The sequence below is a fragment of the Panthera onca genome, chromosome A2, assembly GCF_046562875.1.
Source record: "Panthera onca isolate mPanOnc1 chromosome A2, mPanOnc1 haplotype 2, whole genome shotgun sequence".
NCBI lineage: Eukaryota > Metazoa > Chordata > Mammalia > Carnivora > Felidae > Panthera > Panthera onca.
The window spans coordinates 114,634,817-114,652,510 of NC_138340.1; the positions used below are offsets into that span (position 1 = coordinate 114,634,817).

Genomic DNA, 17,694 nt, shown 5'->3' on the forward strand with positions numbered 1-17,694 from the left:
TGAGTTATCCCACAAGAAATGCACACTTCACAAGGCTCCTGGTTACTTGACCAGACTTCAGCAATGGTGGCAAGTGTCCCCTCATTATCACCAAGCCCTCTGAGGCTGTGACCCTGGGGAGGAGATCTTATGCTCAGAACAGCACCGGGAAGGTCAGGCTAAATCAGTTTTGGGGAGGGAGGCTTTGTATAGGAAAAGGGGTATAAGATATGGGGTTGGGAGCCTGCTACACAGGAGAATTCCTACTGGGTAGAAAATATTGCAAGATGCCCACATACAACAGGGAAAAGTGTATTAAATCATGTAAAGGGATGGGCTCAGGACTGCAGAGAAATCCTATTCCAAAAAGTTACCATTCTGGAAAGAATGAGCCCTTGCAACCGGTCTAACTGGTTGTCAACTAAGATGAATTGAAGAGGAAAACTGCTGGGCTTTGTCATGAGGAATGTTCGTGTATGTATACACGTCTGTGTGTATGTGTGTGTGGGTAGGTATGTGTGAGGTTCCCCGTTACAGATAAGGTTCTCCTTTCTCCTCTCACCTCTTTGTAGTTTCATGATCGTGCTTTACTGGGGGAGCCACCTACATCCATTGGACCCCATCCTGACAGCTGGGGAAGGACCTGCACACCCACACAGGGGCGAGCACCTGGCATCCCGCCTCATAACAGCTGTTCCAACCACGTAAGAAGCATGGGGGTCACCGGTCATTCTCCATGAGAACAAAGGGCCAAGGATGCAGAGATAATTGTATCAAAGGGATTCAACTTCCTAGATGACCTCATTCCAAAGATCTGCAGAGCCCAGATAAGCATCACAGGGCTCTGGCAGAGGGCCCCTCCAGGGAAAGAAAAGGGACAGGAAGCTGACTTTCCATAGTCTGCACTGCCTTCCTTGACCAAGATACAGGGCACCTGTGGCCATCAAAAGTCATGATGCCTCCCCCCAGCTCCCGCCAACTCCACAAGAAAGACGAACGATGGTCATATCACCCCCAGTGTAAGGACTCCACTGAACCCACAAGGGTCCCCTAGGGAGCTTTTCTGTCTGTGTCCCCGGCCATACATTTCTCTTATTTTCATTCAAATAAATTTGCATGACATTCTTGAAAACGTTTTCTTTCATGTTATCAGAATATACAGAATTAAAAATAGTAAAAATAGGTCAAAAAGTGGTACATTTTAGAATATACTTTTTGAGCCTAATAGCTATAGTTAGCAATACAGAAAATTAAATGATGTTTCTAAGCTTTTATTGATTCAGGGTCTAATCATTTTTCAGCCCTTTCTGTGCCAGACACAAATTCAAGCCCAGGAGACAGGAAGATAAAACATGTCCCCTCTTCTGAAAAAGCTCACAGATTTGTTAGAAGTCACAGATACTTAAACAAATGGTTATAGGAGTGCTACAAAGTAATTTTATCCCTAGAAATTCTACTAATATTATATTACATAACAAATAAGCCAGAAGACCCATTTATCAAAACTTTGTTTTATATTTTTCAGTTTGGCCCCAGAATTTGTTATTCAATACTCTTACCCCAAAACAATCGCCTTGTTTCAACAGAAGCTTATGCAATGTTGGACAGGTTCTAAACCTGTGCTGTCCAATGGCACAGCCACTAGCCACAGGTGGCTATCGATTCCTTGAAATATGGCTGGTGAGACCGAGGAACTGAATTTTAGAATTTAATTTTAATTAATTTAAATTGAAATCGCCACCTGTGGCTAGTGGGTACAGTGTTATATAACACATTTCCAGCAGATCTGGTCAGATTTACTGAAACCCATGAAGGTTAATCAACTGAGAGTAAAATCAAGTAACACATCAGTGGGAATGGCCAATGAAGCATTAATGAGTCAACTGCCTGCCCACCTGGACTCACTTGGCCTTGAAAGTCTGGAAGAAAATGAGCCTGTTACTCAGATGGGGCAGGAAACGGGGTAGGAAGTGTGACCCTAATGCAAGGCTAAGTGGCTAAAATGGAGGTAGGAGGCACGAACAAACCAGAGCAAGTTTGGGGCGGGGAGGGTGGGGAACAACACAAAGCTGGTGAGTGTCAAAAAGCAAAATTAAAGCAGATTTGAAACCCACGTAAAATGTCTTAACATTTGGGATATTAGGGAACTCAATTAAATGCAATTCCCAAACCACCCCCCTTCTATCAACAAACGTTTTTCTAAATGCTTCCCATGTGCTCAGCACCAAGGGGGGTTATTAAGAAATCTATATTTAACATCAGTCTCTGTCTTAGAGAGGCTGAGGTTTTTGCTTGAGACACCAAACACACGCACACAGAACAGTGAGAAAACTATACGAGACAGTATTCAGTAGAGCACTGAATTGTACTTAACTCAGCCTCGCTAAGGCTTACCTGTAAAGGGTAAGCGCCCAGGCTGGTGAGGAAGGGAGCGGGCAAGCGAAGGCTGCGGTCACCCCGGGGTCTTCGCTGAGAAGAGCTTTGCCACCGGCTCTGTGCAGCTCTCAGGATGAGTTCAGGTTAGTCCGGCCTCCACCCACCTCCAGCAGCATCCTTCAGCACTCCCACCCCACCCTGGATTTTACCAACACGACTAGCAGTTTCGCAATGTGCATGCCACCTGTCGTGTTGAGCCACAGTATAGGCAGCAGCATTGGTGGACCCGCCAGGGATGACCAGCGCCAGAGTCACAGGCCTCGCCTTACATCCCAGCTTCATCAAGTCCTAGGTGGGGGACTCCCAGCAAATCCCTTAATCTTTCTAAGCCTTGGTTTCTTCATACATGAAATCAGACTAATATTATCCATCTACAGGGTTTTTGTGATGATTCAATGAGACAAGCTTACACAGAGCTAATTTTTTTAAACTGCTTTTCATACTTTACCTGGCAATTTCCAATGTATCTTTTTTTAAAAAATTTTTTTTAACATTTATTTATTTTTGAGACAGAGAGAGGCAGAGCATGAACAGGGGAGGGGCAGAGAGAGAGGGAGACACAGAATCTGAAACAGGCTCCAGGCTCCAAGCTGTCAGCACAGAACCCGACTTGGGGCTCAAACTCACTGACCGTGAGATCATGACCTGAGCCGAAGTCGGACGCTTAACCGACCGAGTCACCCAGGTGCCCCCAATGTATCTTTTTAAGATTGGTACTCCCTGTCCCAAGAAAGCTTGTCTGTCTGGAAAATAAGGGAAATTATGCATTAGGTCCTGTGTAAAATATACCGGAGTTAGAGACTCAGAACTCCTGCAATAAAATATATAATGGGTTATCTGAATGCTCTTGTGGTAGAGGTTTTTCATTTATAATATGGCATAAAATTACATTTATTTTACTCTTTTGTTAATACTTTTTTGGGGGGAGGGGCTAGGCAATAAATATTTTCAGCTGCGACTGAACAAAAAAATGTACATGTTTGGGGAGTCTGGGTGGCTCAGTTGGTTGAGCATCCGACTCTTGATTTCTGCTCAGGTCATGATCTCACAGTTCTTGGGACTGAGTGTCACATCAGGCTCTGTGCTGACAGCACAGAACCTGCTTGGGATTCTCTCTCTCCCTTACTCTCTGCCCCTTCCCTGCTTGTGCTTGCTCTCTCTCTCTCTCTCTCAAAATAAATAAATGAATATTTTCAAAAATGTACATGTTAAATGAAAAACTACTGGATTTCTGTGCATTAAGAAAGTTGATGTATATACAAAGTGCATAAGATCTTTGATAACATTTACCATCCACTGTTGGGTTCTGGTGACATCCCCGACCACATTAAAACCAGACAGAAATCTACTGGAAAAGTTCCAGCCTCTATTTCAAAAGTTAGAACTATTTTTAAAAGGCTATGCCCCCAACTGACAGTTTCACATATGCAGCTGCAGTAGGAGTGTTTACATATCACTCTGTGAAACAGGACTTCTGATTTAGATCAAATGACTATTCGTCTCAATTAATTTTGCCCATGTTTATTCCAGGTCCATACATACAAAACGTGAACTGATAGCTGTATGTGTGTTGGTGATGTTTGCAAAAGAAGAGCTGTCAAACAGCTGCATGAAGGCTTGTTTATATTAGAGTCCTCCGATGCTTCAATAAGTCCTCTGATAATTGATTAATTCTAATAATGGTGTGATTTTTTTCTTCCCCATACAATTCATGAAATCAAAGTAAACTGTTGGAAGTTTATTCACAGGTAAAACATCTGACATCGTTGGGTCTACTGTGTTATAAATTCAGCTCAAAATTCAATATTGAAGAAAAAATGTGTTTCTACAGTAATAAAAGGAACACAAATTTTGTTGGGGGCTTAGGTTCATGGAAAAATAATGTTCTTACTACATTAAGAAAGCTATAGAGCAGGATGTACTTGGAAATTGTTGTGGAGCACATAATTCATGATTGTATCCAAACAACTGTGGTATTCCACCAAAGGAAACAGAAAAACATCATTGTCAAAAGTTACAAATGTTTCACTGGGGCACCTGGGTGGTGTAGTCGGTGAAGTGCATGACTTGAGCTCAGGTCATAATCTCACGTGTTCCTGGGTTTGAGCCCTGTGTTGGCTCTGTGCTGACAGCTCAGAGCCTGGAGCCTGCTTCAGATTCTGTGTCTTCTTCTCTCTCTCTGCCCCTCCCCGGCTTGTGCTCTCTCTCTCTCTCTCAAAAATAAATAAACATTTAAAAATTACAAATGTTTCTATATGTGAACAAAGTAACTAAAGTACAAAATTCTTGTGACAGAGCTTGTATTAAGTATCAGATCACCCGTCTCAAATAAACCCCACGCATCAATAGCAACAAAAACTTCAGTTTTCTGGCAGTACACATTTTCTTCCTTTCTCTGTTGCCCATCAGCAATCTGGTTTTAGAAATGTTGAGCCTTTGAATAATAACTATTTTGTAAATCACCCTACGTGTCCTGGAATACTATTGAATTCTTTTGAAATAATTCCTTAAATGTTGGTTGCATTTTGATGAAAATCAATTGGAATCTTTTAATAAATTATTCAATAGATGGAGCACAAAAAAAAATTCAGGTTGTGAAACTTTTTATGAATCGTAATTATCTAAAACAAGCTTACACAGGGAAAGATTGAATTTGTCTCTACCCAAGGAAGGGAGCAAATGAAGAAATTAAACCGTGGAGCTCAGAGGTATACACTATCTTGATTTGTGAGAAAAAGCTTTTGATGAAGCTCCTATTTTTAATTAGGATCAATTTATATTCTGTACTAAAATGGAATTGAAAAGGCCTGTAATTTTACAACATCTAACTTCAGTGAAATATTCAAAAGAATCATAAATAGCAAGAAATTATTTGCCAATTCATGCCTTATAAAAATATTTGTTGAATAAAGATGCTCTAAATGGCAGCAAAAGACATACACTGTGATGTTATTTGAGCTGAAATATTAACACATTCTGATTTGAAACATTAGAATGGAGACTATCCTCTATTTATCTGCATTTGCTCGGAGGTTACCAAATAATTCAGCACTTCTAGAAAGAATATTTTCTCAATTAAAAGTATTTTGGTCCGGGGGCACCTTGGTGGCTCTGTCGGTTAACTGTGTGACTTCGGCTCAGGTCATGATCTCATGGTTTGTGGGTTTAAGCCCTGACATGGGGCTCTGTGCTGACAGCTCAGAGCCTGGAGCCTGCTTTGGATTCTGTGTTGCCCTCTCTTTCTGCCCCTCCCCCACTCACACTCTGTTTCTCTCAAAAATAAATAAATGTTAAAAAAAAAAGTATTTTAGTCCACAGAGAAGGATCTATTTCAAATTATTATAAAATGCAAGTGTAAATAATATGGCAATTTTACTTTAAAAATAAAAATTAAAAAGACATTAGCATGAATACATTCTTCCAAAATGCCAGGGACTTAATACAATAGAGACAGATATGACTGAAAAGCTGATTAAAGTATGCATGTTTTTATGTACAATATTACAATAATATGTACACTATGGCATTTTGCTTATATTTTCTTAATATAAAAGTTTATTAAAATTTTTGCTTTATGTATGTGAACATTTTTATTTTTTAAAGAGAATTTCATTTTTATATTCATTTTTATAAAGTTTATTTATTTTGAGAGAAGGAGAGTGAGCACATGGGAGGAGCAGAGAGAGAGGGAAAGAGAGATTCCCAAGCAGGTTCCACACCCTCAGCAGAGAGCCCGTCTCGGGGCTTGAACCCATGAACCGTGAGATCACAACTGAGCTGAAACAGAAAACATCATTATCAAAAGTTACAAATGCTTCACTGGACACTCAACCCACTGAGCCACCCAGGTGCCCCTATATTCATTTTTGAAGAAAATTATCTATAGCTCTACCACTGTGCTGAAACTAATTTGTCAATAAATAATTTCAACAGCTGTGTATTTTTCATTATATTAAGCCCCCATTGCTTAGGTGTGCCAGGTTGGATAAGTCCTCAGTTTACCCCAGCTGTAGCTCACACCAGCCTTCTTCATGACTACACATCATCCTTTCCCATTCCACCGGGACTGCCTTGATTTGATGTGAACAGCAAGGGTTTGATGTCACTGACTCAGTATCCCTTTACTTATTGTACCATGTGCCAGGCACTAGTTAGCTAATTTAAATTTATTTTTTTAACGTTTATTTGTTTTTGAGACAGAGAGAGACAGAGCATGAACGGGGGAGGGTCAGAGAGAGAGGGAGACACAGAATCTGAAACAGGCTCCAGGCTCTGAGCAGTCAGCACAGAGCCCGACGCTGGGTTCGAACCCACATACCGCGAGATCGTGACCTGAGCCGACCTGACGCTTAACCGACTGAGACTGATTAGCTAATTTAATCTTTGTTAGCCTCTGAGATGGGCATTCTAATTATCCCCATCTACAGATGAGAACACTGAGGTGGGGAGAGGTTAAGTAATTCTACTATGGTTCCACCTCCTAGACAGTGATTGAGCTGGGCTCTGAGCCCAGGCAGTCTGGCTGTGGAGCCCATGTCTCTAACGACTACCTCATGTGGCTTTCTCTCAGTAAATACCTGTGGAATAAATAAAAACAGGAATGAATGAATGAATGAATGAATGAACGAACAAGCAGCAAGAAAGCAATGGCAATCGTTGTCAGCAATTGGTGAACACATCACAGTGGGAGGAAGTGTCTAACACACAACTCCATATTCAAAACACAGCTGAAAAGCTTGGAATTATAACCAGCACTTTTCAAGGGAAAAGGAATTACTGTAAGTAAACAGGATTGTTTACTCAGCACACCAACTGCCAGGATGCGAGGAGTCAAGAAAACAAACATGCTTTCTCCCCTGCTGATAACAGGGACCTCTTCGTTTTGCTTGTTTACTCAGACTCTGATAACCAGGCACTCTCTGGCTAAAACAAGGATGTTGTGTGTCCTGTCCTGTAGGGCCCTGGATTTTGGATCCAGCCCCACTGGAGGCGGCCTGGCCTGTAGCTGGTGCCTGAAGGGCAGGAGTAAAGCCCTGAAGAGCTCTTTCTCACATGTCTGGGATTGGAAGTGGGGGCTGGTAGAGTGTCTGAGGCGTCAGGAAAGGAACTAAGGGTGAAAGCCAAGAGAGGAATGCTAGACTGATGTGCCTTTGACAGAGTTGAAACCCCAGGAAAGAAAACTGTCACAGAAAGGAATATGGTCTGGGTGGGTTGGGCATGGTGAGTTTGAGACATTTGGAAATTTGGTTGGAGAGATAGAATGTGGAACACTGAGAGAGGGCTGGGGTGCCCTGGGTGACCTCTTGTCTCAGGGGTGTCGTTAGGAAGAAGGTGTAGAGGTGATGGAGACACAGGTCTCCTCGGATGGAAGAAACACAGCATGAGAAGACATTGCTTAGAGAAAGAAAAGCAATAACCACTGTCGCACCCAGATAATCCCGATACTCTAAGCCTCTGTCAGAGAGACAGCACTCTGATTTCGCTTCAAAAAAGAATTCACCCAATCCTGCTTCTCCCATTTTCCCCAGGTTTTTCCCCAATAAATCTGAACTCAATTCTGTTCCAGTGTCTGGTTCTTGAAGGACCCGAACATACTCCCCAAGTCTCTGAAAGTGACACTCCTTTTCTAAGAGCCAGAGAAAATCCTACTGTCAGGTTCTCTGGTTACCTTCAGGAACCTAGTACCCAACATTAATGGTTCATCGATTCACTTTTTCAATTCATTATTCGTTTGATGAACCGCTTTGATAGGTTTTAGTCATGTCAGGAACTGTGCTGGATCCTGGGGATATCACGGTAAATGGGGAACACATAAGTGACCATCTTGTTTAGGCAACTTGGAAAATGAAAGGTCTAAGGAGTCCATGGAGGAAGAGCTCTCTCTGGGTGTGACTGAGACTTGAAGCAGTATCTTCTACCTGAAGCAAAAATCTACAAAATGACCATCCCAGTAGACTGAGAAGACCTTCAGTTCCATGCAACGTAAGTCCTCTGCTTCTGTGCCCCACACTGTGCTTGTGAAGTTACCACCACTGGCAACCGCTGGAGGAGGCCAGCAGCACATCCGTGGCAAGACAATGGTACGGCATTGCCGACTCCCGTGGCCATCTAGGGGTTGACATTGCCAGCTGCCTTTTATACTTTCAGCTCCTTCTCCTTACCCACCCCACTCCCCAAACCAAGAGTTGGGCAAAACCCTCCTATTTGGCTGGAGCCGCCATGAATTTGGTTTATAGAAAGTCCCCCCAAATTCATCCCAGCTGAACAAGCTCCAGGTCGGAGAAGCCGCTGACCAGGAGCTGGCATCCAAAGGAAGGTGGAAGGTCACATGGAAGCCTGCAGGAATGGGCCAAAGGAGTCCTCATGGGTCGCTGGCCAGCCCACGAGGCCATCTCTGTGAACTGGCTCTCAGGGGGATGCTGACTCCCACTACCCCTGTCCCCCCCAACATCTGACTGATGCAAGGAAGCCAGAGGCCACTACAACCTCAGGAGCTCTTGGGGAAGAGTGGCCACAGAGCCGGTGGGGCCTGTCCGATGAGGTAGAGCCCCTCTCATGACTGTGGTGCAGGGCAGGGGCTCTGGGGGAGGTGGTGGTTCGAATTCCAACTCTGCCATCCCTGACCTATGACAAAATCAAGTCCCTTACCTTCTCCAGGCCTCCATTTCCTCTGCTACAAAGGAGAGACAGTGGCTGCCCCTATCTCATCGGGCTACTGGGAGGATTACATGAGGTAATGTCTAGAAAGCACTTAGCACTCTGCAAGGCAACTGGAGAGTGTGTGACCACCACTAGTTACTAGTATTCTTGTATGCCTGGCTCCAGCTGCCACACTGGCCTCAACGGCCTCTAACTCTGTGTCATTCCACTCTTACCTACTTCCTCATAAAAAGAAAAACTAAAATATAAACCCCTTTCCACTTTCAGGAAGGGTTTTCTGAAATTCACACCCATCAGGGCCAGTCCCATGGTAGACACACTGCTCAAACTCGTGGGGCAAATGGCCCATAAGCCCCAGACTCAGCTACTGAGGGGTCTCTGCTTCGTCCACTCACAGCAACCCTGGGAGAAGCATGGGCCCCAGACAGAACAATAGGATGGATTGTGTGTCTGACACGGATTCCACCTGTGGCCTGAGCAACAGGTTTTGCTCATCCTGGCTCTCTGCCACTTGGGAAATGAAACCCTTTCCAGAACACTTGCTGTTTTGTGGGTTTTCCCCTGGAGACGGGCTAACTGATTTCACCTAGAAACTTCGTTGATGAGCTGTGCGTTGCGCAGAATGTATCCCTGTAAAACCTGATGGTTCACTGCTCCCTAACACTCTTCGGGGTGAGTGGGGACGCCATGGTCCCTCCCCCTAAACTGACAATTGGACACTCCCCCACAAAGTGTGCATTTTCTGTCCCCTGAGCCAGCTCTGGGCTGTCCACTCAGTGTGAGGTAGCAGAGAGAATGGGAAAGAAAAAAATGGCCCTTGTTTCTGCTGACAGGTTTGCCTTAAGAATCTGGAAAGGGAAGCTGGTTGCAGTTTGAGGGCCTCTGAGCCAGGTTGGGAGCAGGGGCTTAAGGAGCTTCCCGGACCCTCCTGCTGCATGTGTTATCAGCAAGAGTGATTGCACACCAGTTCTGCAGATGGCCATAAGGCCCTTCTCGTGGAGGAGTTCTCCTGGGGGAACAGCTTATTCTGGAGCCTTGGAAGAACAATGGGAAATCTTTTCCCATGACCTTCATTTCGCTCATTTTAAATTCCATTGTACTTGTAACTCCAGATAAGAGGGACTGATTTCTGCAACTCTTCAGGGAGGACGGCTGGGCCATCACCGCCCCAGCCTTCCAATCTTTCCCTGCTCTAGTCAGTCGGTGGCGCTGGGATCCTCAGGCAGTTGAGTGAGAGCCAGGCAGGAACCAGCCGGCAAAGGTGGCTATAAATACTCCTCTTGGCTGCTGGCCTCCCTTGGGAGCCTGCAGCTGAGGGGCGGGCCGGGGAAGCACCTGCATCTCGTCAGGGCACATCCGCCCCCGGGGCCAGGCTTCCTCGCCACCCTCCGCCTGGGGTGGCACTTTCCGTGTACATTTTCCCCACTCTGAGGAAGCCGGGTGGTAACCTGGCCTCCCAGCTGAACGCCAGACTCCAAGTGGCTAACCCCCTTTAAACTCAAGAGCCTGAGCTTCATTTCCACTGGGGTTGATGGAACTGAATAGCGGAGGGTAAAATGAGGAAGGAGGGAACAGGAAGAAAGTAAAGGAGCCTCCTCACAGGATGATTTTCTTCTCCTTATTTCATTTGTGCGAGGAAGCTGGAAACAACCAGTAATCAGTCAGGCCTCCGTCCCCCCATGAAGTAGAGACTTAACAATTTTAAAAATTAGTGAATACCTCCCCCTCCCCTTTTAAATTTTATTTATGGGCATTTTAAATAACCAGAAGCAAGTCACAACAATAGCTAATGGTCAGTTGTAAATGGAATTTTGTGCCATTGTCATTCAAAATGAGAACTTAAGAGCCAGGTTCAGAAGAGAGCAGAAAGCATTTAAAAATTCATTTGATGATCAAAATAAAAAGCTTCTGCACAGTGAAGGAAACAATCAGCCAAAGTAAAAGGCAACTGACTGAATGGGAGAAGATATTTGCAAATGACATATCAGATAAAGGGTTAGTATCCAAAATCGACAAAGAACCTATCAAACTCAAACTCAAAAACTAATCCAATGAAGAAGTGGGCAAAAGACATGAATAGACACTTCTCCAAAGAAGACATCCAGATCGCTAACAGACACATGAAATAATGCTCAACATCACTCATCATCAGGGAAATACAAATCAAAACCACAATGAGATACCACATTATACCTGTCAGAATGGCTAACATTAACAACTCAGGCAACAACAGATGTTGGCGAGGATGCAGAGAAAGAGTATCTCTTTTGCACTGCTGGTGGGAATGCAAGCTGGTGTAGCCACTCTGGAAGACAGTATGGAGGTTCCTCAAAAAATTAAAAATAGAGCTACCTATGACCCAGCAATTGCACTACTAGGTTTTTATCCAAGGGATACAGGCATGCTGTTTCAAAGGGACACACGCACCCTAATGTTTATAGCAGCACTATCGACAATAGCCAAAGGATGGAAAGAGCCCAAATGTCCATCGATAGATGAATGGATAAAGAAGATGTGGTAAATATATACAATGGAGTATTACTCGGCAATCAAAAAGAATGAAATCTTGCCATTTGCAACTACATGGATGGAACTAGAGGGTATTATGCTAAGTGAAATTAGAGAAAGACAAATATCATATGACTTCACTCATATGAGGACTTTAAGACACAGAACAGATGAACACAGGGAAGGGAAGCAAAAATAATATAAAAACAGGGAGGGGGAAAAACATAAGAGACAAATATGGAGAACAAACAGAGGGTTACTGGAGGGGTTGTGGGAGAGGGGATGGGCTAAATGGGTAAGGGGCATTAAGGAATCTACCCCTGAAAACATTGTTGCACCATATGCTAACTAACTTGGATGTAAATTAAAAAAAATAAAATAAAAAGAACAAAAAAAATTCATTGGATGACAGTTCTCACACTCCGGTGAACTGAAGAATCACCTAGAACCCTTGTTCTACATACAGACCCTCATGCCCATCACCTGAGACTAATCCTGTATGGCTGGGCCTGGGCCCCCACATCTGCATTTGGGTCCATAAGGAAGTCTGACTTGGAGAAGCAATGCCCAAAGGCAGTAGTTCATAAAGTGAGGGCCCCCACCAGTAGCAACCAGCCCCCAACAGTGGCATTTGCTAGAAATGCATATTCTCAGGCCAACTCCAGACTTAAAGAATCAGAAACGCTGGAGACAGGGCCCAGTAATGTGTTTTAAACAAATCCCCAGGTGATTGTGAAGATTGAGAACCCCTGATCTAACAGATTTACTTTTTATTTTTAATTTTTTGTTTACTTATTTTTGAGAGAGAGAGAGAGAGACAGAGAGAAACAAAGAGCACAAATGGGGGAGACAGAAAGGGGGGGGGAGACACAGAATCTGAGGCAGTTTCCAGGCTATCAGCATAGAGCCCAACTTGGGGCTTGAACTCACAAACAGTGAGATCATGACCTGAGCGGAAGTTGGACTCTTAACAGACTGAGCCACCCAGGCACCCCTCTAACAGATTTCTTACAAGCCAGGAGCACGAACCCTGGAACAGTGGTGATTCCAGCATGCAGCCAAGATTGAGAACCACCGCTCTGTGTCTGTTGGCATATAAATGTTTATATCACCTTCATAGTCCCCATTTTCTGAGCATCTACTTTTTTTGAGCCAGCGTTAGCATCAACGATGTGAAAGGGGAAGAATGTGGATCTTGTTTCAGACAGACAAGGACTCAAGGCGTGGTCCCAAATTTAACCTCCCCGACGGCCGGCGTTTTCACCTGTGAAATGGAAAGGACAATACCTTTCCCATGCTCATGATGCAAAGAGTAATGAGACGTCACTTGGGAAAGCACTTAGCCAGCATCTAGCACATCGTAGGAACTTGATTTTCCTCTGTGCCTCTCTGCAATCGTTATTTCCCTTAGTTTAATTGAGGTCTGGAATGAGATTTTTAATCTTTATAGAAATATGGCTTGAGGGTATACTCCCTAGAGAGCATCAAAAACCTCCTTTTAAAACCATCCCTCTTATTAGCATAACTGCACGAAGAGCTTGGCGAGCAATCCTGATTTTAAAGACTGGTGGCCGGAGCATGGAAGCACTGTTAATACTGCTTAACCTAATTCAGCTGCAGCCAGAGTCACTTTGTTTCATTCACAGATATGCCAGTGATGGGCAAAACCTTATAATTTTATTACTATGCTCTTTGCACAAGCACTTACTTTCTCAGTTGATCTCTCTTGTTTCTAAGATGCCACATCAACTACGACCAGTGTAATGACAGAAATCTGCAATCAACTGGTGTAAAGAAATCACTTTGTGTGTGTGTGTGTGTGTGTGTGTGTGTAATTCCGCTGGTGTGAACATCAGCCAGTACTGAACACTTATAAGAGAGCAGATTCAGTAACCACTCTGGCATGAAGCTATGTTGTCCATGTTTTGTATTTTCTATAATACTTAATGGTTTTATTGACCCTAAATAAGTACTTGACAATGACCTCTTCATAGATTCTAAAGATGAAGTGGTTGCAAATGGGTCTCTCCCAAGGCAATGACAGAAGCATGTGTTGTTTGCAGCATGAAGCTTACACTGACCACATTTTGTTGTGGGAATGAAGTAAGCGTTGTCCACATGCAACGATCAAATGTTCCACATAGTTGCATTAGGGTGGAAGGTCCTTTATGTGACCAAGACCTGGAACACTGTGCAGCCTGAGATGGCTAACTAGTTTATGGTAGAGTAACTGGAAGCCCTCAGGGCAGGGGAAGGTGGATATACCCAAATTTCATACCATCTAGTACTTCAGCTCTAGCTTTGACTAACATTTTCTGAGCAGCTGCCATGTGCAAAGCACATTTACATGCACAATCCCAGCTAAGGCTCACATACAGTTATCATCATCCACTGGTTTTTTAAGTTTATTTACTTATTTTGAGAGAGAGAGTGAGTGAGCACATGCACAAGGGGCAGAGAGAGAGAGAGAGAGAGAGAGAGAGAGGGAGAGAGAGAATCCCAAGCAAGCTCCACATTGTCAGCACAGAGCTTGACGTGGGGCTCGAATCCATGAACCGTGAGATCATGACCTGAGAGGAAATCAAGAGTCAGACACTTAACCAAGAGCCACCCACGCACCCCAACCATCCGCTTTTTATAGACTGAGATCAAAGGGCAGAGATATGAAGATATAAGCATCATGCAACCAGTTACTAGCAAAACCAATACATCAGCCCAGGTCTTCTGTCTTTAGGATAGCATTGTTCTACTACTCCATGGTGTCTCCCCAAAAGGTAAAATCAACAGTTCAGCTGTCCCCGAATTGAAATTTCTAAATCCATTTTATAGATGACAAAATAAAGACAAGACACACGGCTTTAAGAAAATGCACTATTGGGGCGCCTGGGTGGCGCAGTCGGTTAAGCCTCCGACTTCAGCCAGGTCACGATCTCGCGGTCCGTGAGTTCGAGCCCCGCGTCAGGCTCTGGGCCGATGGCTCGGAGCCTGGAGCCTGTTTCCGATTCTGTGTCTCCCTCTCTCTCTGCCCCTCCCCCGTTCATGCTCTGTCTCTCTCTGTCCCAAAAATAAATAAAAAAAAAACGTTGAAAAAAAAAAAGAAAATGCACTATTATAAGCCATTCATTCAGCCACAAGTTATTCTCAAATAAAGACAGAGGAGACACTTGGACTGACTTGGCTCCTGATCAGGGCCCCAATATCAAGTGCATGATGTATTGTTGCCATTTTTCATAGGCACATTTCCCCAGCAGGGAAATATTTGGCCTAGAAAGAGGATTTCTGGCTTGTAGTTGCTGATTCGCTTATTCATTCATTTATTCATCCAGTCACCCAACCAGTCTTCACTCATTCATGTTTTATTTTAAGCAAGGCGACTTCCTTTATTCACATATCTCCTAAAACAATTGAGAAAATTACTTATCCTCTTGAACTTCTTAAAGATGAAATCTAAAGTTTCTTTCCCGGTATTTAAACAGTTGCAAAAGTACTTTTGGCATGCAGTCAATATTGACAATTTAAAACAAAAGTGTTACTGTATATTTTATATGTACCTGGAGGACTACAGATACCTTAGCAGTTTTAGATTTATCATCATCCAAAATTTTAAAACACATGAATGATCTTTTACTTAAAACACATGAATGATCTTTTAGTTAGAACATTTAGTGTTCCTTTTCTTCTTTGAATTCATATTCCACTCCACTTCCCCAATTTTACCAGATTGTAATGTAGTTCATGCTTGGAAATCTCTTATTAACCACCTTAACATATCTTACATAACAATATAAATCAACATCATCTTTTAATTTCCTGTAATCTTAAGTCCTTAAAATGTGAAAATTTTCTTTTGGATTGAGTTATGACTAAAATTAAGGAACAAAATTAGTCAAAACAACCAATATATTACAGCTTTAGACAGTGCACCATAACATCTGGAGAAATGAGAAGTACAGCTTCCTTTTTGAAAGTAGAAGGTGAGCTGAGAAAGAAGAACCTTTCCCATGGGATCTTCCCTGCAGGCAGGTTCTCAGGCCAATCTTATTAGGAAAGAGTACATGTGGAAGTCTAGGATCTGGAAATTAATTCCCTGACAAACATCCAATCTAACATACCCCAGCCGGAAGGATGCCCCCTAGGAGCCAAATGCACAGAGGCCCCACAAGAGACACTGCGACACATACACAGACGGCCACTGCACAATCAGATGGGTCAAGCGTTGGATCTGTCAGTGACCAGTCAAGAGACAAACCTCATTAGTAATCTGAGTGTAAAGAACTGTGAACTAGGCAAAAGATGATTAACTACCAAAAGGGATAAAAGAGAACTAACTGTAAGGTGTAGATGCAGAAACTTAGAAGGCAGCTACCATCCATGAGGCTGAAGGAAAAGTAAAGGAGGAAAGAACTTAGAAATTCAGAGGAGGATCCTGCAAGGTGGAGACGCAGACCTTGAAAAGGGGGAGAGGTTGCCGAAACAGCAAAGAAACGGTGTTGGAGGTGCTCACCCCAGGACACTGAGAGCTGCCACCACTGCAGGGAAAACTGCTGGGATCCTCTGCACCCGGATTTGCTAGCAACTGTTGGGGAAACAGAACGGAGCGCACCTTCTTCTACCTCCCGCTTCACGGCGCCCTCTATTGGTAGAGTGTACCAGGCAGGCGGCCATTAAGGAGAAACGCAAGGCTCAGAGTTCGGCTTCAGGAGGACAAAGCAAGACAAAAAAGGGTGGGTGCGCTTGGAACCGAGAGGCAATACATCAACAACTGGAGCAAGCAGGGAGAGACAATTACAGTTAACGGATTGCATGAATCCAGAGAAAGGAGAAATGACTTTTCATCTCCCCTTTTCCCAAATCGAAAGATGGGTAGACTCTACACCAGCTCCTGAGCTAACTCCTTTGGTCCCAGTCGCATTTGCAGTTTATAATCGCATGCACAGGAGCAATCGCATGCACAGGAGCTCCCTTGCAGTGATGTCCAGGGCTGAGAATCTTACCCCAGGCTCACAAAATCTTGGCTTTGCCTCTGTGTGCATGCAAAGCCGGCCGGTTTTCTTACAGGCTCAGGAAGCATCGCCAGGATTCTGGAGGGGAGAATTATGTATATGTCTTTGCGGGAGTTGCTCACCCTGACACCAGTCCTTGGAGACGGCTTTTACTGCTGAGCTTTTCCTCCTTTGATTCTTGCCCAAGTAGAGTGGGAAGGCGGGGAGGCGCCGCTCATCTATTTTCATTTCTCCTATTTCTGCTCTGTGTTTTGAAGTGAAATGATTTCATACAGCCACCGAATTGGCACCAAGTTCTCCCTTTCTCCAACTCCTCTGCAGTCTTTATCACTGCAGTCAAGGAGACATTACATAAAAAAAAAGTTGTGTCAGTGCCAACCAACTGTGACAGAATTTTATTTCAAAATTATTCTGTTGGCTTTCCTTGTATGAAGCTCTCTGCCATATTCTGAAAAACACATTACTCATCTCAAACATCTTTAGAAAGAAACCCCCTGAAAGGCCACATGATGGGCAGGAAGTGTACTGGTTGGGAACAGAAAGCTCAGGTGTTCCCATTTTTACCACTAACTGGTAGCGTATACAACAGAAATCATTTGGTGTCCCATCCCGTCCCTCAGCCTCGCCCACTGAACACTGCAGGCTTTGGGACAATATTTGCAGTCATCAGCCTCACGTTCATGTTGCTGAGCATCATTGAGATGGATGGGGCCAAGGGAATTAGCTAAGGGAGACCTTGTCTAGACAGCACTTTTTTATGACCTTATATTTACATTCCCTTTTTAGTTTCATTAGCTTTTAAAAATTAAGGTATAATAGACATATAGTATAGTGCACAAATTGATAATGTTTACATAAATATACAGCTATGTAACTACCTTTTGATCACAACATAGGTATTTCAAATATCCCCCCAAATCCTTGTGCCCTTTCCTAGTCAATATCCACCTCTGCCCTGAGAAGTAACTACTATACTGACTTCTGTCACCATTGACTGGTTTTGTCTCCTCCTGAACTTTGTATATACGAGATTTTACAGTATATACTCTTTGGCATCTTGTTTCCTCCATCAAAACGGTCTGTGAGATCCATCCACAGCTCCCACCGC

At 43.7% G+C, this 17,694-nt stretch overlaps 1 long non-coding RNA gene across 1 annotated transcript in view; it reads right to left on the reverse strand.

The window, feature by feature from the left end:
* LOC132679270 (uncharacterized) overlaps positions 1–16,430 on the reverse strand; it is a 33,358-nt gene extending 16,928 nt beyond the window's left edge. Inside the window, exon 1 of the long non-coding RNA XR_009610054.3 lies at positions 16,088–16,430. This is a non-coding gene — a long non-coding RNA (uncharacterized LOC132679270). The remainder of the gene's footprint in view (positions 1–16,087) is intronic.
* Positions 16,431–17,694: the final 1,264 nt, after the last annotated feature.